The following is a 25275-nucleotide window of genomic DNA, read 5'->3' as shown; positions in this document are numbered from 1 at the left end:
TTACTAATTTCATATTGGTCTATCCAATTGTTAGTTGTAATTGGTCTTGACATATTTTCTAGAGTGAGTGAATTTAAAAATTATAGTCAAAATGGTCAATATGTTAAGTAACTATTTTTCAGTGAATATCAAATTTATTGCACATTCATTTTTCTCATCAATTTTATGGCTCATACCCTATAATAAAGGTTGGTGACTTTTTTTGGTTTCAATTATTGAATCATGGTCTAGACCCAACAAAAATATCCTTGTCATGATTATATGATTTATTATAATTGTAGGGGAGATAAGGAATAATCCTCATAAAATGTTATTAAAGACAATCTAGTAGAAGTTAATTCTTTCAAGAGTCTCTCTGGAGACTTACAACTTGACTCAAAAAATATCCAACCTTGTCTATTCTAAACTCTACAAAATACTAAGGAGAAAGATGAATTAAAAAATCATTTTTTAGAGTATGTAAATTTTTTAAAGAATGTTAAGCCTTTTCTTGAAAAGTCTACTCAACGGGGTAAAAATATAGATGATCCTATGAAATTTGAATTCTTTAAAAAAACATAAAGTTACATTGAACTAATTATTGAGGGAGATCACCATCCACTCTTGCAATTGCAAAATACTAAAAAATGCCACAAAGAGTTAAATTGATGTTGATTAAATTTTACAATGTACATTTGGAGAAGAAGATTAGAAAAATTTATATATGATAAAAAATTGATTACTTTACCAATCAAAATTTTTTTTTTTAAATGATTACTTTTCAGTCATACTGTATGCCAATAATTATGTTCCCAAAGTAGTGTTACTTTTTCTAGTTGGTTATTTCTTTAACATGAGAAATATAATTTAATCTTCTTGCAATTAGGCGCTTCTTGTGCTATGATTTGTAATATAATTTTTTCCTTTGGTTTGTTTAAACTTTGTTTCCTAGTTTTGATATGTTCATTTTTGGTGTATCCAATTACACAAACCCTTTTAAAAAATAAGAGCTCTGTAGAGCTATAGTCCCACCTTCTAACGAAAAAGTGGAAATATCAAATCATTTTATAGTCTTTTAAATTTATAAGTTAAAAAAGATAATATAAATCTTGTGAAGTATGAAAATATTTTATAGTCTTCTGAATTCATATTTTTAAACATATAATTAAAATTGTGTGATCTAGTAATCATTGTCAAACAATCAAATACAAAGGCTTGGGAATATGTTAGCAATTAGCAATATTAGTTCTACCATGTTTGTACTTGGCATTTTAGAAACATTGATATGCTATTGTTTGCATTTTAGAAATATTTATATGTTACTCTTGGCATAGACTGATAAGGAAAATATGGATGAATGTTCAAATAGGGTACTTAAAGTGTATGAGAAATGTGGTCACAATAACTACAATGATTATAGGGTACTTAAAGTGTATGAGAAATGTGGTCACATAACTACAATATTATATAATATTCATTAAATAGATTTCTTGTAAAATCTGGTCAAAATAAATTTAATGATTATAGAATACCCATTAAATAGATTTCTTGTACAAGCTTGTAAAACATTCCAAACTTTCAAGAAAATGCAAGTGCCATTGTAAATCAAAATTTGATTTGGTGATTTTTTTTGAAAGTAAGAAAACTACAACATTCAAATAAACTACTACATCTATTCAAAATGATTTATAGAATATATACATATATACTAAAAAATTCTTGCAACATTTTTATGTGGCCACCATATCAAAGCTCTACAAAATAGTTACATATCATAGATGGTCAAATAAGACCATGGTATGACCAAACATTATATAGTTCAAAGGTGTGAATTTGAGATTACAGTGAGGCAAAAAATGGAGAGAGAGAATAGGACAAATAGGGGTTAAGGGGAAAAGTGAACAATATACTATTCTTTAACTTCTTCAATTAGATAATAATCTATCTACCAGTAACTTAAGTTTATCTTTGGAGGATTAAAAGGGGAGGAACTATTTTCCAAAGGGGAGGAACTATTCTCTTCACATATTTGGAATCTTATTTCCTTCCCTTATATGCATTCAAGCCACTAAATACTAGGTTCACTATCCATTTATTTGTATTTGGTTATGGGGGCTTCCCATCAATACTCAATGATAGTTGAAAAAAATTAAAAGGAATAAAATTTGTTTTAATTTGGGTTAGAAAAATTTATTGTGACATTTCACTAAAAGAGGGGTAAAAATTTTATTGAATATCAAAGAGAGCTAAACAACACAAGAAACAAAGAGAACTACATAGCTTTATCTTGGTCCACAAGTTGAACCAGCATCTGAGATAAATCAAGGGGAAGCATCCTATGATCAAGAATATTCCAAGCCGGCCCCTGCTCAGAGGCCCATTTAGCCAAACAATCAGCCACACCATTCCACTCACGAGGGATATGAATAAAAGATACACAATCTAGAGAATTACCTAACTAAATGATCTGCTGAATAACCAGAGTCAAATGCCAATCCACATGCACAAGGTTCCTATTATGCAATAAGTTCGTGCAACCACCTGTGAGTCAGTCTCATAGATGATTCTTCTCTAGCCACATTGACAATACTGTTCCACTGCAACCAAGATAGCCAGGGTTTCCATGAGGTTATTAGTATGGTAACCCTTGTATATAGAAAATAGAAACTGGATATCACCAGAACTATCACACCCAACTGCCCTAATACCAGCTGGACCAGGATTTCCTTGAGAAGAACCATCAGTGTTGATTTTAAGAGTGCCCATCTCAAGGGGAGACCAATGTCCCTGACGATTAACATCCTAAGAGTGTTTCTGAGCTCTATTCCCAGAGAAGGTGTGGGGGATCGAGGGAGAGCAACCCTAAAGAGGAAAGAAGAGGCAAGATTAAATACCAGCATCAGTAGGATCCAAACCCCCACCGATGTCACATTTAGCTAGGAGTGTTTCCTAAAGAGAATTAACAATTTTACACCACAAGTGCCTGATCTCAAACTACAAATCATGAAAGATCCTCCTATTCCTCTCAAGCCAAACATGCCCCAAAATAAGCAAAGGGCCGATAGTCCAAGCAACCTGAAGAAAAGAAGTCTTGGAAGGGGAATGGCCCAAACGGTCCTAGAATTCAGACAAAGAGGAAACATGCGAGCACATGCATCCCCACACACTCCACCAAAAGTGTCAAATTTGTTTGGCAAAGGGGCACTGGAAAAAAAGGTGACATGCAATCTCTTCACTATTGCGGTAGAGAACACAAATGGAAGGCCCCTAAAAGCCTTTCTTGCAAAGATTATCCCAAGTGAGACAACAATTGTAAACCAAAATCTAGAGGACAAAGTTACACTTAGGCCATGAAAAACTATTCCAAACTTTCTTCCACCAAGAGACCTCCACCTCACCAAAAAGTTGCTTCATCAATGCAAGGTACCCAAAAGAAAAATAATACTTTCCAGAAGAAACACCTCCTCAAGCTAAAAAAATAGGTTCTTACAATGAGCTACAATCCCTAGAAGCCAATATCTGAGATAGTTCCAACCGATCTCCCAGTGAGCCACCCACAGGCCAATTAGAAGAATTCTTCCATCTATAACCCGCAGCAAGGCCCAAGTTACAAGCCTCATTATAATGAGCCACCTTATTCCATCAAACAAAAAGGAAAGAATCACAAAGAGCTTGCAAGTGAGGATGAGAGGATAGGAGAGGAGGATGCCCATTCCAAGAATCACTCCAAAGTAGAGCATCAGTGCCTCTGTTGCAGATCCAAAATAAACTTCTCTTCGCTAGGTGAGCACCAATCTTGAGGGTATTCCACACTATAGAGCCTCTTCCCTCAAGAGAAAACTTGGAAATATTTGAAGGGTCAATAGTAGGTAAATACTTGTGTGACAGGATATGGGCCCAAAGCTAAGACTAACTAGTACACCAACGCCAATAGAGCTTGGCAGCAAGAGCTTGACTGCACATGATAGCAGACCAAAGGCAAAGGCCTCCTTCCTTTTTTGGCCTGAAAATAGTATCCCAATTGATGAGGCTCTATTTGGTATGTTTCAAATTACCACTCCAAAGAAATTGATGAGAGAGGGCATCAAATTCCTTAAGAAAATACATCGAGGCATCCTAAACCATGCTTCTATATATGGGAAGAGCCTGAATAACAAATTGAAGGAGAGTAACCTACCAGCAGTAGGAAGCCACCTATGAGTCCAATGGTTGACCCTTTGTTGAAGTTTGTCAAGCAAGCTTTGCCAAAAAAGCCTAGGCTATCTACCCACCACAATAGGGACCCAGAAGTAAGTCAAAGGGAGAGATGTAATTTGAAATCTCAGGATATTAGCAATCCTCTGCTGGATTGGCTCAGGAGTGTTGAAGAAAAAAATAGAGGACTTGTGGTCATTAATTTTTTGCCCAGAAGCAGCCAAATAAGTATCCAAGGTGAGCCTAAAGTCTTTAGCTTCCCAAATCCGAGCTCTCCTAGCAAGAGCATTATCATCAACAAATCGGATGTGAGAAAGAGCAGGCAAACCATTTCCCCATTACCATCCTTGAATCAAAATTTGGGAAACATGAAACTTGATAAATCTACCAAGTCCCTCAGCCATAATGATAAACAAATAAGTAGAGATTGGATCCCCATGAAGAAGACCTCTAGAAGCTCCAAAAAGCTCTGTCGTTTCACCATTAAGAAGGATCGAGAAGGAAGGAGTAGTAACACAGCTAAGAACCCATCTAACCTAGTCTTGACTGAAGCCAAAAGCTAGAAGAACTTTCTGCAAGAAATCCCAATTGAATCTATCATAAGCCTTAGCCATATCAAGCTTAATAAACATAGCACATTCCTTGGAAGTACACATAGAGTGAATAGCTTCAGAAGCAATAACCACCCCATCCAAAAAAAAATTTCCTACCACAAAACCCACTTGTTCCTTAAAGATAACCATGGGAAGGCAAACTTTAAGTCTCTCTACTAGGAGCTTAGTGATGATTTTATAGACCACATTAGAAAGAGAAATGGGCCTAAAAAAGTAGTATTCAAGGCCTAAAGCATTTCTTTGTTGGAAAAGGACTCCTGAACCACATCCAAAAGGTCATGATTGATAATATCCCAAAATTCTTGAAAGAATTCAACAGGGAAGCCATTCAGCCCCAGAGCTTTGCCCTTCCGCAAGCTGAAGACCACCTCTTCCAACTTAGACATACTAATTGGCCTCATAAGAGAATCATTCATCTCACTCATCACAATAGAGGGAATACAAGACAAGATAGTATTCTCCTCAATCTTTTTTAGAGGTAAATCATCTAAAAAGAGAGCAGAGTAAAATTGAATAGCTTCCCTGAAAACAGCTTGAGAAGAAGTTAGATGTGTCCCATTAGAAGTAACCAAAGAAGAAATTTAACTCTTGTTACATCGAGCCTACACAAATTTATGGAAAAATGCAGTGTTCTTGTCCCCTTCCTGCAGCTAGTCAACTCGAGCCTTCTGTTTCCAATAAATTTCTTCTCTAAGATCCCACTCAGCTAAATCAGTAGAAGCTCAGGATTCTGCAATGCCAAGAGCTTCTGAAAAACCCAAATCCCAAATCTTCCTGGTAATAACATCAAGATGATCCTAAGCTCTTTTCTTCATAATATGGAGATTACCAAAGCAATTCCTATTCCAATGCTTCAGCTTCCTTTTAACATATTAAAGTTTTTTAGAGAAGGAGAACATAGCAGTGCCATAGCCAGGGCCTCCCTGTCTCCACCAATGAGCCATTAATTCATGAAGAGAAGAGTCTCAAAGCCACATCAGCTAGAACTTAAAGGGAGGCTTCTTAAGGATAGCAACATAACTAGCTGTGAGCTTAATAGGCCAGTGATCAGAACCTCTCCAATCAAGAATTTTAGAAGAGAGCGAAAGAGATCTAGAGTTCCAAAAACAAGAAACAAGGAACCTATCCAAGTTTTCTGAGATAGCATCATTACTAGCCCTTTGATTGTTCCAAGTGAAGAGACCATTGAGAGGTTTGACATCAGAGAGATGTAAAAGATCAATATTTTGTCAAAGAAGCTCAAAAGAAGGACCCAAACGAGCTGGCCCATCCCTCTTCTCCTCCAGACTGAGAATAGAGTTAAAGTCTCCAGCCACAATCCAAGGCAAGAAAGGATGATAGCTTATGACATGCCTAATATGATCCCAAAGCTTAATCTTGCCAGGGAGATCAATAGGAGCATACACATTAGTAACAAGAATCAGCTCTCCAATTTCTAAAGAGGAAGCAACCATTGAGAGAGTTGAAAGGCAAGAGACCCCATAAAGTGGCGTTACTTTCCTTGGATCCCAACAAATAGAAAGACCACCAGAACTCCCAAAATCACCAACGCACTGACATTGGCCTAGAAACCAAATGTTAGAAGCACATCTAAACATGAAGTCCAGTGAAAGTTTGGTCTCCTGGATGCAAAGGATATCCACAGAATGCTCAACCACTAGCTCATGAATAGATTTTTTCCTAGGGATGCTATTCAACCCCTTTACATTCCATGAGAGAATAATCATTGAGTATTGTGGGGAAAATTCTCATCCAAGGTCCTGACAGCCCCAGACTCTACTAGTAAATCTCTGGTAAGTTTAATTTTTTCCTGATCTTGCTTTTGACCAACTCTTGAAGGAGTAGCAAAAGAGACTTTCTTAAATGGTCTTTGCATTAGGCCCAAAGCAAGAGAAGATCCCTTACCTTTACCAGAAGCAAACACATCTTTAACCAAATCTGCTAAAAGAACATCCTTTTCCTATGGAGCAGGAGAAACCAAAAGGGCACCAAACTCAGGGCCAATAGAAGTGTCTAGCAACTGCTGAACTATAACATCCTAGTTGCCACTAAGAGTAGAACTCCTCCCCTCTAAGCCAATAGCTGCACACTGAGCCTCTGCAAGAATACCTTCTTCTATGACCATGTTTTCAAGAACCTCAAAATGATTGAACCCTGAATCCACTTGCCGAACTAGATGAGATTGCTTTTGACCTTGCCCTTTAGCATGGGTTCGAGCCAAGATAAATCCATCCTGATTAGGACTAGAAGAACTAGATGTCCCTTGCCCCTAACTTGAAGTATTCATTTGAGATTTCCCTTTTCCTATACTATTAGTCTGAACATTTCCTTTTCTAGAACTAACATTATGACCATTCCCTTTACCATCATTGGCCATCCTTGGACCAGTGAACCCAATAGGGGTCCCGCTACCTTTGGAGGCTTGATGGCATTGACACTGTAAATGCCCATATGCATGAATTTATTGTGACATTTCCTAATGAGTTAGAAGCCATAATTAATGAATAAAAAGAAATTGTTAACAAAAAAAGAAATTTAAGGCTATTTATTCTACTCGCATGTCCATAAAATATTCATTCCAAATTGTGTTTGTTTTAGAATTTGTTTTTTTGGAGGTGAACAGATCAACATTTCAGTTTCTTATTGCTATACATGCATCTAGAAATACATGAATGAGGAACTCTAGAGCATCTTTCCATGTGAACTACAACAAGAGTATTTTCCTAATTATGAGAGCAGTGCTAGTGGAAAAATATACTTTCAAGAGCCCACACATTTCTCAAATTGTTTTCTATCGACCATTTTTTTTCCTAACTTGTTGCACATCCCTAGTTTGACAAGCAACTTTTTGGATTGAGAATGTGTTGGTAAATAGATTTTTCATAGTAGAATTTTCCCAATAGAGTGTGTGGCAAACCATTCACAATAGTTGGAGAGGCCCTTGGTATGTGGCCTTCCTCTACATTTAGAGGGGCAACTCCCTCGTATGATATTTTTTTTTAAAGGATTTTCAAATAAAGAATCTAAAAACTTCAAAGATTAGGAGAAAGTCATTCAGGATGAATGCACCACATGCCCTTACAACCTTCTTCGGTAAACAAGATTGATAACAAAGGTTCTCAAGGACTACGCTTGAAAACAACCAGTATTACCAAACACATTCATTAACATTTATAAACACTTACACAGTACCATGAGAATGTTTACTTCAATAAATAACAATTTTGATTTTAGAATAAGAAACCCAAAGCATATCTCATTCCATTTCCTTGCACCAAGAAGACAAAAGAGATTTTCAATTTCAGAGATAAAAAGTGTACATACTTTACAAAATTTATCTCTCGATCAAAATTTCAGCATAGTGTTCCCTTATTTTTCAAACCAAAAAAAAGTCCCCTTACAAAGCCAAAAGGTGTCCTTATATAGACATAGAGGTTAATAACTACCTCTTCGTGGTTAATAACCACCTTCAAAATACATAATTTTGGAAGGTTAATTAACCTCAAGAAAATTAACCTGTACAAGGAAACTTGCAAAAACAAAAAATTTAGCTAGAGTTCCTAAAGATGTTTACATATATAATCACTGATTCTTCTAGCTACTAACTCTATCTACCTGGACACAATTGATCTATCTCGGAAAGCCCTGTAAGCATCTAGGATGATCATCATTGATTCATAGTTTGGAATGAACAGATTTTCCATCCTAAGTATGGCTGTGAAGTATCTATCTTCAATTTCTTCTAACTCTTGTCGATAGGCTGAAATGTTACAATCTTCCAGAGTGACTACAACCAGGCTGAGTTTCATCATAGTTTCAGCATCTGATACATGGTTCTCTAATTCTAAATGAATTTGAGCACTAAAGGAATCAAGGAGAAATTGACAATCAATATGCTAAAGGTCACTTGCTAGCGCTCCACCTGTGATAGTACAGATTAATTCATCTGTACCTTTTGTTTTCAGCTGCTCCAAATAAGCTATTAGCTTTTCAAACTTAGTTATCCCTTTGCTGATTTTTATCACCTTCCAACCAACACTTTTACTCCAGATACGTGTTTGGTTGTCACTTGGATCAGCAATAATTTTCTCAAGAAGTAGGGTGTTTGTATCTAACTTGGCTATTTATTTTAACTCATCATCTACTTTTTTCTTGTTGGATTTATGTTCCTTGCTATTTTCCAGCTCTTTAGAAATTTCCTGTATCTATGCAATGGCTTTCCCATATATCTCTTTCACTCCAGTTATAAGTTTTGAAGCATCCTCTATCATCCTGTTTATCCAAGCTTTGATCATCATACTATGTGACTTGTGTTTGTCGATTCTTTCAACAATAGTATGATCTAAAATACCATCAGGGCCTACTAAAATTGGCAGAGTGACCATGGCTTGGGCATTAGAAGGATTGCTATTTGAATTAATATAAGATACCAGAATCTGAACTTGTTCCTTGAGCTGCTTTTTGGCTCTTTTCTCTTCCTTTGCCCTTTGCAACATCTGAGAAACAATCACTTCAAAAATTTGAAACTCTCTGTCTGTATTAGAAGGACCAAGATCAACCTTTTCTAGAATGAAATCTGATTTAGATGCTTCATCAACACTCTTTTCAGTTATAGGTTTCGCTAATTCCACACACAAGTTGCCTGAAGTTTCATCAATAGCTAACCTAGACATCACCTTGGTATTTTTCATCTCAGGAGGCTTCTAAAGAATACTAGAGATCACATCAAACGGAGGTGGGATCATTTGAACAACTTTCTTTATGTTCTGAAGACTGTTGTGGAACCATGAATGCATAATTTTTGAACCTTGTACATCACTTGTTACATTTTTAGAAATCATCATTAAGTCTTTTGAATTAGATAATGGGTTATCTAACTACATGATAACTGTTAATGGCATATCAAGAGGAGAGAGACTCAAATGAGGAATCACTACATCATGAGGGGATGTAACAGGGACATGCGATTCAACAATTTAAGGATTTCTTTGGTCCTTTTCATTGGATTCATTCCCTTCTTGATTCATTCTACCTTTCATTCTTGTCCTTTTTCTTTTGACTGTAAACTTATTTGGCTGATTCGAATCTTCATCTTCACCTTGAGCACCTATATCTAGTTGTTGTATCTTCTCACTAGAAGTTGTTTCTATTGCCATCCAAGATGATTCCCCTACATTATTTGTCCTCTCTTTATTTTGAAATTCACTAGTTGTTCTTTCGGCTCTGACTTTATTGATCTAGTCTTTTGTCCTTTTAAGAACATAGGCAAACCTCTCCTTCAAGCTTTTTAATTCAAGAATTGACCAATGAATAGGAGGGAGATTTAGCAATTCAATTTTCTCATAATAGTAAGGATCAACCAAAGAAACCTCATCATCATCAACATCTATCACATCAATGTCCAACTTGAATTCTATCACCTATCGTACTATAAGTCACATCCAATCTCTCTTCATGACTTCAAAATCATTTTCACAGTCATCCCAAAAGTCTTCTAGAGCCGGGAAGTGACCAAGACTGGGATTTAACTTTAATTCATTCATTGCATAGCCCTTACTATCATAAGGGAAACACATCATGTAAGGATGCAAATTTATTGTAGCAATAGATCTTTCAATATTCCTCGCATCTAATGCCGTATCAGAACTATAATATCCAATGCCGATAGGAAAAGGTATTTCATCTATCCTCCTATTCCTACAAAGTTTATTGATTTGACTAATCTACCTGCACATTTCAATCAAAACCAATTTATCATCAACAAATCTAAGTAGTATCAGTGGACACCCATCATAGGTAGCTAACCTGAAATAAGTAAACTTTAGGAATTGTATGAAAACACTTCCATATTTTTGTACTTTCATCGCTGCTTTCGGTGAAACTATGAGTCCACTATTCCCTTGAATCTCCCTAACAGTTAGCATTGTAAATGCATCATTCACTCTTCTAAAATGGTGCAGGCTATTATCATATTGAATTTGAGGAAGATGATTATAAATGATTGTCGTATCATCATAAATACCCTGCCGGTTAAGTCTTGGCCAACTTTTGGTGCTTGCAATAGCATAAAAAAGATATGAAGTCATATAAAAGTAGTCATTTTCTTGGAATCCCATGAGCTATCTATGCAGTGAGTCACTAATAATTTCGGCCCAATCAATATATTGTTTTCCTTCATAGACCATATTAATGAATAGAAACATCCAAACTTTGAACTCGTGTGAATCTCGAAGACCAACGATCCTACTTAATAGGGTCACCATGTTTGCCACGTCTTCTTTTAACAGTGACCTATGAATGGATTTTCCTAATTGAGATTTTCCTCTTCTTGGTTGCAAGAACCATGATCTTGCCATAGCATTTAAACATTGGGTTTGATTTGCAGTAAAATACTCCTTGGCAGTTCTCAGATTGATGCTGGCATATTGCATCCTAGTAGGAAATTAGAAAATAGTAGCAATAGAGGTAGGATCTAGACAGACAATTACTTCATTTTTTGGTGAAATAACTTCTCTAGTGTTGGGATGATAAGCCTTCATGCATTCCAATACTAAATCTGGGCACTATAATGAAATGGGATGTCCACCTTCTCGAGCCAAGCCACTTTCTAATATATTTCTCGCTAATGGGGTCCTTTCTTCATTCACAAGAGATGACTAGAAGTCTTGAAGGTAGACACTTCCTAAAATGGTATCACTAACATCTAGAAGCGTACTTCTTAAAACAAGAGCATAATCCGGCCTCTAATACTTGTACTTCATGATTGATTATCAATCTTTCTTTCAAATATGGTGGATGTCTTCAACCCCACACTGCACTCTTTATTTCTAGCTGAATTTGAGTGATGTAATCAGTGAAACTTCCAAGGCTACAAGTCAGGAACAAGCATTTCATTTTGTCAAGCATTTTGCATGCTTTCCTGCTTTTTTTTATTGAGACATTATGTCAAACATGTTAAGCACAATCTCAGGCATTACTTGCATTCTTCATTACATGTCCATGGATTTGAAAATGAACCATTAGATTTCTCTTTGATTTAAGACTATCATTGTCTTGCATCAATCAGATTTTCTTTATGTTTATTTCTGCATTCTTACTTCTCCAATCATCCGAGCCATTCATATTTGATAGTATTCATTCATGTTTGCAGATTGGCACATACTTAAACATGAGCTTCATAAATATCCTGCTGGTTATATGGAGAGACTGATAAGGTGAGGAAGATGGCGTGTCTGTTGAATAAACCACGAGTGTAATTATTTCTTTAAAGCATCCTTCCCTCGCTTGCATGGATAGGAAACTACACTCCTCTGTACATGCCTATATGAATATGGCGATATTTCTTTTAGTGTTAGCAAGTTGATATATATATATATATATCACTTTTTATCCACAACAAATGCTGGTGGCTTTATATCATCTAGCTTATGAAATTTAAAATGTTTTCCATTGTGATGAAGAACCACAAGGTTAGGGTTAATCCGTTGGTAGTTGACATGTACTAGATGAGGTGGCATGAGTCTATTTGCAAGATTATTGTTCCTTTCAAAACATCTTTCTCCGCACTTTTGGCTTTATTCTAGTTTATATAAGCACATGCCATAGCAGCCTCTTGTCATCCATGCTCACCTTGGTACAATTATCTTGGACAGCCCATATTTCTTGCGGAGTTGACAGGTTTGTATATATATATCACTTGTTTAGCCGTGTCAATAGTTAAAATCTCTAGCGTGAGCCTTGGTCATATTAGACTAGTGGCATGACCATACCAATGCTCATGTGGGAAAAGAAATGCATCTAAACTTGTATATATGTCGCGGCCTCATATGGCTTATATGTTTAAAACCACTTCCCACTGGGAATGATTTCCTCTAGACTACGTATATGGCTGTTACAAGTCATGGGAAGGTGGCAGATCATAGAGCTTTTCTCTTTTGATAATACTGTATGATATCATGGGCCATATGCATGAAAATTATTTTACGAACCAATGCCGTCAAAGCACTTAGTCGAGCAGTAGGGGACATTTGATGGTTTCAAAAATGGCTGCATTTATTCTCATTATTCCTTTCATTTGCCACTCACTCATTTTGTTTCTTTAGATAACCACTATTTCAAAAGTTTTAATAACTTTCATCCGATCATCCTGCAGGTTATTTACATATCTGACTTCTCGTGACGAATTTCAAACAAGATAATAACCATCTCGAAGAGGTTAAGAAATACATGTTTTAGGAAGCTATCATTAACCTTTTGAGAGGTTAATGGTTAAGAAAAACATGTTTTTGGGGGTTATCATTAACCTTTTGAGAGGTTAATGGTTAAGAAAAACATGTTTTTGGGGGTTATCATTAACCTTTTGAGAGGTTAATGGTTAATGATAGATTTGAAAACATGTATTTTGGGTCTCTACATTAACTTGTAGTAACTTGAGGCTCAGAAGTCAGATTTTAAAAATTTCAAGTGCTGTACGGAGCTGGTAACGAGCTGGGGACATGGAAATTTAGAAACTCACAAAAATTCAAGGATAAAATGACCAATTTAAGCCTTAAAACCAGGCAAGTTTCAAAAATTAACCATGGCCTATAAAATTGAAACAATTTTGTAACCAGGTAACAGAATGACAAGGTGTGATAAATTATGAACCATACAGACAAATCTTTAATGGTTCTTCCTAATGGGATATGATAAACTGGAAACCTCAAACTTAAATTAACAAGGTAAGTGTTAAAAAAGCAAAAAGAAAGAAAGCAATTATGAAAAAATGCTTTTGGCTTTGCATCAATGAAGCAAACATCCAACAAAAAATAAAATAATAACAACTTCTTAGAAATTTAAAAAAAAATACTTAGAAATGTGTTTATCTTCTTACAAAACTTCTCATATTTACCATAACAAAAGCAATGTCACCACAAGCCTGTAAAGTCGAACAAAAATTTTAAACCTTCCTTATAACTACCCAATTTTAGAAAAGTTTGATGCTTATTTTATTACATAATTAAATGGTCCCTATTATGCGTTCAAGCCTGTAGACTCCACCCTCAAATAATTGCATTATGTAAATTAAATAAATTAAATTAAATCTTATCTAAGAGGTAGAATCTCAACTTATAGCTTGAAATCATGGCACGCTACTTGCCCAAGATTGTCAAGATTTTGATCAAGTTTTTCAAGTAGACTTACAAGTAAAGGCGAAAATGATTAGAAATAGGAAAAAGGAATTGAGTGAGAAAAAAATAACTATTAGCTTTCTTTAGTTTCATTTACATATATATATATATATATATATATATATATTTAAAATGATCATTCATTAATTTAATATATTATAAATAGTGATTATTGGGATAGAGTTACTTTCAGTATTGGTTGGGAGTTAGAAAATTTCTCTTGAGTTGCTTTGATTCCAGCGATGAAAAATTGTGGCTCAGGATAGAGCTCGTTGTTGAGCTCTCCTTGTTGTATTACTTTTTGTCTTAATAAAATTTTACCCATTTTTTCCAAACTATAAATATTGAATAATATGACAATTCTTTTAAATTTAAATATTTTTTCATGTATGAATTGGTAATACTTATTAATTTTTTAAATTGTATTGTATGTTTCTAAATTTGTATATTTTATAAAATCGTATAAAATTTTGCAATATAATGATTAATTGTCAAAACAAGTTTATATTATGTTTCAAAAATATTCTCTGTATTAATTTTGAAGATTTATTAATATATTTTAATATCATATTTAAAGTATTATAAAAATAATTGGTGTTTCAACCGGTAGAAAAATGACAACCATCAATTTTACAGGTCTGGCTATTTGCTATTGTTTATAGTTTTTGTATATAAATTAATATTACTTGTTTGTGTAAATTAGATTTTGAATTTAGAGGTTTTGGCTCCATTTATTTATATAACTATGCCAAATCTACAACCATCAATTTTACATGTCTGACTATTTGCTATTGTTTATAGTTTTTGTATATAAATTAATATTACCTGTTCATGTAAATTAGATTTTGAAATTAGGAGCTTTGACTCCTTTTATTTATATAACTATGTCAAATCTACAGAGAGGAGGTAATGCTTTGGTAATGACCTAACCTTATACACTTGGAAAATTAATATTTGCATTATAATCATAAAAATAAATTTTAAAAAATAAAAAATTATTAATTATTTTAAATTATATTTTTACAGATTTTTATAATAGATTATTTAATTAATGCATGTCGTAAATGCCACCATGCTTTTTGTTAAACACCAAAATAAACTAAAATGAAAACTAGAAACTTCAAGGTGAACCACTTAGTTTTCAACAATTATTACCAAGATGTGTTTTTTTATGTCCACAAACAACTAATAAAATTTAGTCAGGCAAAATAAAATTTTGATGGTTTTGTGATTTTGATTCTGCAAATTACAAGTTAAGAAAAATTTATAAAACAATTTCTTACCTAATTCACCAATACTAAAAATAGGACACCAGAATTGGGTGAATTTAAATGCCACACAATTTTTATATAAGTTTTTTAAATATATTGAGTGAGTAAGGATTTGGAGCGGTTGAAGTGAAGCACATAAGGTAAAGAAAATGTAAAAATGTCAGAAATAGAAAACATCTAGCGATAAAAAAGTACTCATCGCAATATTTCTCTAAAGTCTACAATGAAACAGAAATCAACTGTGGAAAAGAAAAGAGTACCATAATTCTTCCAAAGCTTTTAAACTAATTATAATTATTTGTTAATTACACAAAAACTGTGGAACAGAAAAGTGGTACCATAATTCTTTCAAATCTTTTTAAACTAATTATAATTATTTGTTAATTACCCACAAACAATTATAAATGTCATTTGTGAGGAAGTATCTACTTAATAGAAACAATTACAATTGCAATTTCAGAAGAATTATCTCTAGATATTAGGCTTATTAATTCCAATCTTGATAAAATTTTGCTCATAGAAAATAAAAGAACCGGAATGAATGCAATCAACTGCTCCAAATCGTACACAATTCAGACATAGTGGAATATCATCAAATGGAACAAAACGTCGAGATCTGAATCTCAAATTATTGTATAATTAAGCTACCGAGTCAGTAACAAAATAAAGAGATCATCGTTGATGAAGAGAAAGAGTAGGAAAGTGACAAAGAATAGAAACCAGAGTCCAATCCTTTTAATGTATCCTTAGATGAGTAGAATAGTTTGTCCTTGCAAAGTTCACGAGAAAAGACTCTTCAAGAGTTACCCGTTGAAGTTTCAGTCCTTTGAATAGTACATGAGCCGACATAAGTTTCTATATGATAATATTTGTTATGTATATTGAACAATTATTATTCCATATCCTAAGATCAACAACTTTCACAGAATTCCAGGAACTTGTAACTTCTACATGAGAAAGACAAAGATGAGAAAACAAAATTGGGTACAAGAACTGAGAAAACCTAAATACTACACACGTTTTATATAATATTTTAAGATTATGTATTAACAGCATAATAAATTTTAAGTGAACCACGAAAGAAAATGTATGGAAGAAAAGACGAGCAATATAAAATACATAGAAATCACCTCATGAAATTCTCCTGCATTTCATTCAGGAGAAAATGATGCTACTCAGTACCACTGAGTTAGGGTTTGTAGGGTTCAAAAGAGAAACTAATGGTATACCAGGCCCCTCATCTTTGTTTATTTCTTTCTTCGATGATCCGGCTTCTAAATTTTCTTTAACACTACAAACTCTAAGTTATACTTCTGTACCATAGTTGTCTGGGAAGTTGGCCTTATAAGACAGTAATTCAACTATTTAACCATTTACTTATCGTTTCTATCCAGCTCAACTTTGATGCCATCTGTTTGTACAGTTGTTATCTTTGTAAACCATATTGTTACATGCACGTAAAAGACACATTGATAGCTAGAAGACACATGTTAACAACTAGAAAATTGTGCTACTAATATGCACCCAAAAAGAGCATACAATAGACTGAATGTCAAATTATAGTATCTAATTAAATACAGTTACATGTTAAAACGAATGAAGTATAGAAACAAATCAGTAGAGAAGCAGCCATGAATGACACGCCATCTGTACCAAAGCTTTTCAGATCACACTTGAAATCTCTTTAATCTTCATTTATACGACACTTAGAACTTATTCATTCCCCACCTTTCATTTAAAATAAAAGAATTTATCCACAACGTACACACCTGCTCTTCAACAACAAAATCTAATATTTGGCTAGTTTACCCAATAACTGGTAAAACTTATAGCTGATAAATAATAAATCTTAAACTTTAAAATCTAAAATAGGGACTATTCAGATGGGCAAAAATGATTTTACTGAGAGAAGTAGAATACAAGCAAAGTGGAAAATTCATTGAAATAGTATGCATCGATGTTTCCACAATAATTGAGAGCTCTTCTTATTACAAAAGCCACTCAAATCATCTCACCGTGGGATTTATCCATGACCTCTAGCATAAGTTGAAAAATCTTAGCTGCTGTTGAACCATACAAAATAAGGAAAAAACACTTGTCCAAAATGCACAATGCCATTGGAAGAAAAAACATACTTGTCCAACATGCACAACCATTAGAATTATGCAACAGATGTGTAATAGAAGAATGGCATTCTCAAAAACCTTTCAACAACCTTTTTTTGGCTAATTTTCTAAGTGAGAATATACAAAATACTGCTTGCAAAAATGATGGGCACCAATAGAAAATGAGAAATTTAATTTGAAAAATTCATTTTAATAAAAACTAATCTAAGAACTTTAGAATAAAGAGCTTTTTCTATCAATTTCATTGTTTTCAAAGCATGCACTAATACAAAGTAGATGATTGAAAACTATAGTATATGCCTTATAGGTAGGACTAAAAAAATTGAAATATCATATATTTATTCATCTAGGACTTTTTCCCAAAGCACTTAAAGAAATAATCATTTCCAATGAATATAGGCTCTTTTATTTATCCTTACAATCCACATCTATCATTACAACTAGGTTTTTCCTATTATTTTTATCCTTAAGAAATTTACATTTTTAATGCTATGTCTTTATAATCATACATTTATTCCTATTTATAATTTTTTTAGTTAGTCTCCCAATTATTTAACCTTTCCTCAATTTTAGCAAGTGACAAGAGGCCCACAATGTTGCATGAAGAATAGTAAAAACAAAAGATAAAAGTAAGAACATCAACACTATTGGAGATCGATGAAAATATCAAAACTTCAAGAATTTTAACTTTTGGAAGTGGGTCTAGAATAAATCATGGTCTATAAATGAAGTGCCAACTAAAACATCATATTATGACTAATGATGACGATTATAGGAGTTTTTTTTTCATTATTGGAAAACCATTGTAGAGGTGGAATAATTATAGAGGAGTTAGACCAATAGGTAAACAAGTAAATACAATATGTAAGATGTTATACCCTATTGGTGGATGGAGTCAAATAGGTTAACTACACACTATTCATTACCATTACCAATAGATAAATGAAAGATAATTAGTAAATAGACTTAACATTTTAAATGTTATTAGTATGAGGGAATGTTTTTTCTAGTGATAAATAGGAGAAGAGGAGAACATGTAAACTAGCCAACTAGTGAGTCAATACAACATGTAAAAGACAAATAATATTGAAATAATGATCAAACTAATATCGTTATAGTAAGATTCATTGAACTTGGATGAAAGAGTAAATTATCTACATAGATAAATGTACCAAAAAAAGTGTGCATATACTTGTGTCAAATCTAGTAAATAATTGAAGAATAGGTTTGATGAATAAAATAAAGGTATTTTACACCTTAGGAAAGACAAAAAGATGTTGATGTACCAGATGGAGTTCAATGTTGTGGAAAATTTTGAGATAGAAAAGGAGTGCTAAGGAGGATAAGGATGATTATATAAAACTAATTAGGTTTTCAAAGTGAAGGTGAGAAGGATTAAATGGAGATCTAGAAACACCTACAAAGAGTTGTTGAGAGTTGAAAGTGAATCAGTTAGATGCAAAATCAAAGTGTGATTACAAATATGATTATAATAAGTCTACATAAAGAATAAAGGATTAGAGGTAAACATTAAGGGATTTGAAAATATTTACGAGAAAGTGTTAATAGGTCATTTTTGTCTTGTTTTAATATCTAATAGTTTTAGCTAGTGTTTTTGAAATCCCTTAACTTGGTAGTTCTTAACAAATCTCAATGTCTCTAATAGGAAAAATTGTAAATCCGTTAACAATGTGAACATTGTATAAGTGGGATACAATATCTTTAAAAATGTAGTCTCTAATAGGACTGCTAGATACATCTAATATTATATCACTCACTTTTAATAAGGTAAGTCACTTAGAAGGTGACAATTACATTTGTTAACCAAGAAAGCCTTTTTGCAGTAGTGAAGGCTTGTGGGTGTCATCCCCGCTACAATTTTCCTTCTAACAAAGGTTTTCTGCTAGGATAAATATTAAGGAGTTGTTTATGAATGCATGATTTTATTATGATTTACTATTTTATTATTTTACTAGTTTAAATTTAAGAAAATAGGGGTAAAAGCACAAATCTGTGTCACCGTTTGTGATACAAAAACCTGTTTTGGTCAAATCTCATTTCTATATCAAAACTCAATTTTTTTCAAAAACTAAAAATACCCTTTTATAGATCTCAAATTCAATATCATCCTTATATAAAATTTTGAGTTTTTTTATTAGTTATAATATGTTATAATATCAAACTATTATAAGTCGATATTTCAACATTTCAGAAGATGCTCTCTCAAAAAATAGAAAAAAATAGTAAATCATATCAAAAAAATATATTTATCACTAGAGGAGAGAATCCTCTTCACAAATATGTAATTTTTTTTCAAGAAGGTATAGATTTGATAGAGAAGTTTTGACGAGAGGAAAAAACTATTGGATTCTGACAAGGTCAAACTTGAGTACTTATAACAAAGAAAATATACATCAAAAATAATTATTTCTTTTTTTGTTCACTAGCTATACATGTCATCTATAAAATATTTTCAAATCAGAACAAAAAAAATATGATTTGCACATACTTGTTTGACGGGAATTACATCCTATATTTTTTATAGTTAAAAAAGGGACTTCAAAATAAAATAAAATGAATAAATTCTTAGTCAAAAAAATTATAAAAATTATACGCATAAAATTCATACAATTCTACACATTTCATCAGTTTACATCATCTTCATATTTTAAACACAAATACCATTTTTTTGTCATTAATGTTGAACTGTCACATTCTGATATCACGTTTCTTTATAAAAGGTGACACAGGTTTGTGCATTTACCCATAGGTGAAAATGTAATTTACATTACAACTGTAAACAAATATATGTCATTGGTTAGTGAATATCAAATATGCATTAAGGTTAAATTTTAATTAGGTAAATTATTTATAACTACTAATATGCACCACCCTCTCAATAATTATGTTTTTTAATAATTGGTATTAGAGATCAATTCTGTAGAGGGATGTTTAATATATTGAGACTAGATCTAGGAAGATAGAAAGATATAAAAAAGGAAAGTTAATTGGAAGAATATTGAAAAGAAAAGATAAGAAAACAAATAAAGGATCTAAAAGGAAACTTGATGGTCTCATTTTCAAAAGAGAGAGGAACTATAAAAAAAACTACATATAAGTTTATATTTAACATTGAATTAAAACTATCAAAAAGTAGTTCCAATACACAAGAAGTTAATGTAATTACCTATTACAAATATGATTAAAAGGAATACTATTTTGGAAGAAGAGTTAACCAAAATGAAGAGGAAACATGAAACTCATCCTTGAGAAAGAAATGAAGTACTCAATAGAATTTGAGAATAGATGGAATTGCAAGAACATAAATACTAAACAAACTATTAGAGACAAGGATGAAAACATTCAAAGTCTACAATCAAAAAGTGAATGAACACTTGAGTAAATAAGATGATAAAAATATGAAGATCCTTACTAAGAGTAAAAATCTAAGAATATAGATTGATGAATTGATAAAAAAAATTAAAAATCGTTAAAGAAGTCTATCAAATACTTACAAGATTTGAACAGAGCATATAAAAAATTGAGGAGAAATTAAAGAATAAAAAAATATCTATAGATATAATAGGCATAGGGTATATAAATGAAAAACAAATAAGAAGTTGGAGAGTTGTCAAAATCTAGAGATGAGATCCTATCACAAAAATATAAGGAAAATATCAATACACAAGGTAGTAAACCTAGCAAACCTACTTGTTATAACTATTGAAATCCTATTCATATATTGAATATTTGTAGAAGCATATCAGTTAATGTTCCAAGGGGTACACCATTCAATGGACATTGCTACCTTCGTAATAAGTTTGGACATCAAGCCTATGAATGTAGATTAATATCTAGAAAGAGATCATCTAGAGGAAGGTTAGTAGGTTATTTCTAGACATATAATCATTATGTACACAAAGTTCAACACCATAGGTCAACTACATTATCGACAAGGATACTAAACAAACTAGTAATCATTCCAAAAAGAGAAGGAAATATTTCTAATATCTATAGCTTTTGTAAAAAGTTTGGACATATGGAAATGAGTTATAGATCAATAAATCTAAGAGGTAATTAAATACCATGGAGAGAAACATCTGTGATATGGTGTATATGTCATAAGTTTGGACATCTTGCACATAACAAAAGATACCAATTCCATAGGGATGCAGATAAATGAGGAAAAATATCAATAAATAATGAACTTTTAAGGAATGATATTAAGAAAATTTTGGTGAAGGAGGAAAGAAATACATAAATAAGTAATCCTCAATCATCTAGTTTAGGGGATTCATCACCTAACCATGCAAGTAAGTTTTAGTCAAGAACTTACAAAGTAATTATCATATATAATAGTACCTTATATGGATGACTCATAGTATATATTAGTATGATTGGATTTATTGAAGCTAAAGTTGATTGAACCATTTGAAGATGAATGAATATACTCATTTTTTTATTATTTAAGTCATGTACCTATCGATTAATAGAGACACCATAGTATGAAGTATGGAATTAGTAAAGAGATTTCTTGTTGGTATGAAGGAATTTATAGGTAAAGGAGTGCTATCAGTAAATAGAATTTAATATTTTGTACTATAAATAGTTGTTTGAACACTTTTTAGATAATAAATATGTGATTAGCCTATTTATTCTAGCCTACACTTTTTAAGAGAGATTATGTGAGAATAATTTAACAGACCCTTTACTATCTATTGTGTGAATTATTAATTCTAATGAACTAAATTGAGCTATAACTAACCTATCTAAGATTTTTTTAGAGAGTGGTGAATTGTTTTTAAGGAAGCTTAAATTCAAATAGAGGATTTAAAAAAATATAGTTGAATCCAAGATTAACACTCCTATTCTTATTGATATCATCAAGGAACCCTAGCCTTTGTACAATCTATATCCATTGAACAAAGATCAAATTAATGAAGAAGAATCCATGTCATTGATTCCTTGCCAAGTAATGTTAATTAAGAACATAATGACAATAATGAATTATAAGTTGAATATGTTAGGTGATAGAAATGTCAACAACTTGTATTGGAACTTGTGCAAAGATGAGTAATTGAAAGATGAGTTAAAAAGTACCTAGAAACCAAGGTTTTAACTCACTTGATTTTCGTTCCCAAAGTATGTTGGCATAACTATATTGAACCCTTAAGACACTCTAGTAGACTGAATGGTAAACGTAGTTATCAAAGGTGTTCTCATTAATGTCAAGACACAATAATTAACTAAGACTAGTAGGGAGAAACAACTACCAAGGCACATTGATGTTTGAACCGAGTAAAGGTGATGATAGAGGTGATCCACTTAGATGAAGCATGCTAAGTGAAGTGTGTGAGAGAAAAAAGGATACCAAGAAGAAAGGAAAGTAGATCGAGCAATGTCCATATAAGATGGTTTTTCCAAGTTAGTGAGGAAAGAATGGAGAGAAATACCTATGATTTCCATGTCATCAAGAGGGTAGGAGTGCACTCATCATCAAACTTAATTATGATGGGTTAAAATATTGAGGAATGGTTTGAAGAATTTAAATTTGACTTCCTTATAACAAGAGCAAGCCATTGAGGAAACATAACACCCATGCCTCTAGTATGAACATGCTACATCAAATAAGAGAAATGCACTACTGCAACATGAAGACAAGGTAGAAGTAGGGGTGAGAATTCAAATTTCAAATTTGTAGATTAGGGCTTCTAAATGAAGAAACAATGAAGTATAAAAGAGACAAAATTAGAGGAGAAAAGGTCACATTCTTGAGTGATTAGACATAGGGCCAAAAGAGCCAAGCTAAGTGTAATCTCAAGGCATGAATGAGAGTGACATAGATAATTCAGCACCTAAGAGTTAATCTTCCAAGGATAAGCCAGTAAGCCTGAACAACACAGGAGTATGTGTGTGCAAGAGAAAGGACAAAAAAGTGCACAAGTGATCGAAGTCTAAAGTTGCAAAGACAATAGAAGGTAGAGCATAGTTCTAGATGGATCAAAGAGGTGAAGAAGCATCTATTTCAATCTATGTGTAGTAGCTACTTTATTAAATCATTTGTTTTCATACACTAATCTTTACGAAGATAGTTCCTATCAAGGTTGCACCCTATAGGTTCTTTGTACTAAATCCCCTAAGAAGGTAACATATTAACTTGTGTTCATAAGTTCTTTAACCAAAATTCTCATAATAGGGAAAGAATTCAATCGGTCTTAAATCCCTTGATCAAGTGGCAACTAATAGTGTCTTTGTAATCTTTTAGTAGAGATAAGCTCTTGACTAGGTGCATTTCAAGCGAGTGCAAGATTTGTGAGAATCGACTCAAATACTATTGTTTTTACCCTATCTAGGTTTCTATGAGATAAATACTACATTATGTGTTTCTATTTTTTATGATTTTTTTGTTTTCTCTTAATCCTAAATGGTTAAGTTATAGCTAGCACAAACATATATAGACAAGTGTAGAGTGCGGTAGACAATGAAAAGTTGAAACTAGTGAGTATACCTATTCACCCCCTAGTATACTAAACTATGGTAGGAAAAAAAATTGATATCATAAACTAGGTTCTCTGAAGTAAACAGTTTAACATCTAAAGGAAACTATCAAGATGTTTAAGAGTGATTCATTGAAATTTTCTAAGGAAAAATACAACACATGGTGTAGAAATATGTGTTTTCATATGAGAAATCTTGGTGATTCTTACCAAATCCATGTAGAGTTCAAATATGTTGACCCTTATAGTCAACTCAGCAAGGACCAACTAAAGAAGAAAGAAATACACACAACCATAATGAATACTCTAGCAAGCACCCTGTCCTACTATGAATAAAAGGGTGTTAAAGACCTTGAAAAACCATATGACAAGTGGGAGAAGCTCAAAATATTCTATGGTGGTGATAAGCATGTCATGAAGGCTAAAGATGAAATACTATGAGGAAACTTTGATGATATGAGGATTGAAGAAGGTGAAGATATTGAGGCCCATGACAAGTGAGTGAAGGATACCATGATAGCCATTAGTTCACATATAGTTGTACTACAAGAAGATGATTGTGTGAGCAAGATATTGAGAACTTTGTAACCAAATATGCCATAACAGTGTCAAAAACTTAAGAGTTGAGAATAATAGACAATATAGAGGTATCTCTTGTTTCTTGGGAAAGCTTATTGTATTCAATCTTAGAAACTTCTACAATAGTCAACTAGCCCAGGTTGAAACTATATTCAAATCCTTAGTCACACAAGCTGTAACATAAAAGGGAAGGGAGGAGGAAAGTACATCCAGATACATAAGAGAACTAGAGAACATACACACTGAAGAAGATAAAATGAAAGAGGTAGAGATAAACTTCCCTTTAAAAAATATTAAATGGAAATGGTAGGACATTATAATGCAAGGTGTAGAGAGAATGTGAAGAAGGAAACTAGAAAAAGATGGAAAAGCCTCAAAAGGAAGGAGAGGAAAAGATGCTACAATTTGAAAGAAAGGGTCACTGATGGAGAGTTAACCAATGATGATAATAAGGACTAGGATGAATAATCCATTATTGTTGTCATAGAAAAGAGGGCAAAGAGATCCTTAATAACTAAGTTACTAGTATCCATAAGAACTAGATAATGCATAGCAATTTGTCACACCACATTTCTAGTGATATGAGCAAGTTCTGCAAGGTCAAGGTGTACGATGGAGGAATGATGAAGTTCCACAATGATTTACCATGCATAATGATAGGTAAGTGTATTTTAGCCCTGAATTAATCCACTACTTGTGAAGATGTATATATAGTAGAAGTATTGAAATATAAAATTTTGAGTGTGGCCCAACTGATGGACAAAGGTTATAAGTTTGAGTTTAACATAGGTTGTTGCAAAATATTTTACAAAATAGGAAAATTCTTAGCTATAGGAGAACAAAGA

The sequence above is a fragment of the Cupressus sempervirens genome, chromosome 7 (genome assembly GCF_028749045.1).
Source record: "Cupressus sempervirens isolate cs-2001-9-10 chromosome 7, ASM2874904v1, whole genome shotgun sequence".
NCBI classification, from domain to species: Eukaryota; Viridiplantae; Streptophyta; class Pinopsida; order Cupressales; family Cupressaceae; genus Cupressus; species Cupressus sempervirens.
This window is presented reverse-complemented; position numbering follows the sequence as displayed.